This window comes from Dama dama, chromosome 33, assembly GCF_033118175.1.
Source record: "Dama dama isolate Ldn47 chromosome 33, ASM3311817v1, whole genome shotgun sequence".
In the NCBI taxonomy this organism is placed as follows: Eukaryota; Metazoa; Chordata; class Mammalia; order Artiodactyla; family Cervidae; genus Dama; species Dama dama.
In genome coordinates, this window is record NC_083713.1 from 51,583,847 (window position 1) to 51,585,257 (window position 1,411).

Genomic DNA, 1,411 nt, shown 5'->3' on the forward strand with positions numbered 1-1,411 from the left:
ACATGCTTTCCCCACTTAGTGTCCATATTGTTCTCTACATCCATGTCTCTATTTCTACCTCACAAATAGGATCATTGGTACAATTTTTTCTAGAATCTGCACATATGCATTAATATACAATATTTGTTTTTCTCTTTCTGACATATTTTACTTTATATGACACTCTCTAGGTCTATCCACGTCTCTACAAATGACCCAATTTCATTCTTTTATGGTTGAGTGATACTCTGTTGTGTGTGTATGTGTGTGTATGTGTGTGTGTGTGTGTGTGTGTGTGTGAGTCACTCAGTAGTGTCCTGACCTTTTGCAACCCCATGGACTGTAGCCTGACAGGCTCCTCTGTCCATGGAATTCTCCAGGAGAGAATACTGGAGTGGGTTGCCATTTCCTTCTCCAAGGGATCTTCCTGATCCAGACATCCAACGTGGGTGTCCTCTCAGATGGCCAGGTTGATGCCCGCATAGAGGATGATGCCCAGAACGTTGGGCATGTAAGCTATTGTAGAAGGCGTGGGGCCCTTCTCACTCCAGGATCTGCCACTCACAGTCCAGCAGCCTCTTTTACTGGCCCGTCAGACAAAGGGTCAGCCGTGTCTTCAGCACCTCCATGGGGTAGATGATGGTTTGGGATGTGGCTCCAGCCAGGGAGCCAGCCACAAAGCGCTCCTGCATGTGCAGTCTCCTGTTGCCCCTGGATGGCCCGCTTGATCGGCTCATAGGCCATGAACTTGATGGCCGACTCAGGTGCAATCTTGAACAAGTTAATCCCGTTGCTGCGCCACAGGGAGTGCACGCTGTTCTCTTGGATCATGCTCGCCCCGGAGGCCCCCCAGGATGTTCAGCTGGTTGGTGTTGGAGGCGTGGATCTGCATAAAGACCCTGAGGCAGTCCAGAGGGGCTGTGCCTCTCCGGAGCATGGCACCTGCCATCGCGTCCGCCACCAGCTGCTTCCACCACGCCCCAGTCAGCTTCTCCTGCTCCAAGAACTCATCCGGGATGGTCAGGCACTCGCCAATATCCAGGACCATGGAATGCTTCCAGAAATACAGCTCGTCTTCCACGTTCTCCAGTGAATACAACAGGAACTGGTCATGCCACTCCTGCTAGTCCATGGTCATGGTGCTATCACGGTGGCCTCAGCTGCTGCTTAAAGGCTTCCCCTCCCCTCTCTCTCCTGGGGCCCTGCCAGCCTCGATGCTGGCACTTGTAGGTGGTGACTATACACACACACACACACACACACACACACATCTCCTTTATCCATTCATCTTTTGATGGACATTTAGGTTGCTTCCACTGTAAATAGTGCTGCAGTGAACTATGGAGGATCCTTAAAAAGTGAAAACTGAATTATCATATGACCCATCAATCCTACTTCTGGGCATATACCCAGAGAACACCAAAATTTAAAA

General features: G+C 50.2%; 1 pseudogene; it reads right to left on the minus strand.

The window, feature by feature from the left end:
• Positions 1-436: 436 nt before the first annotated feature.
• Positions 437-1,027, minus strand: LOC133051011 (mitochondrial adenyl nucleotide antiporter SLC25A23-like; annotated as a pseudogene).
• Between the last annotated feature and the right edge of the window lie 384 nt (positions 1,028-1,411).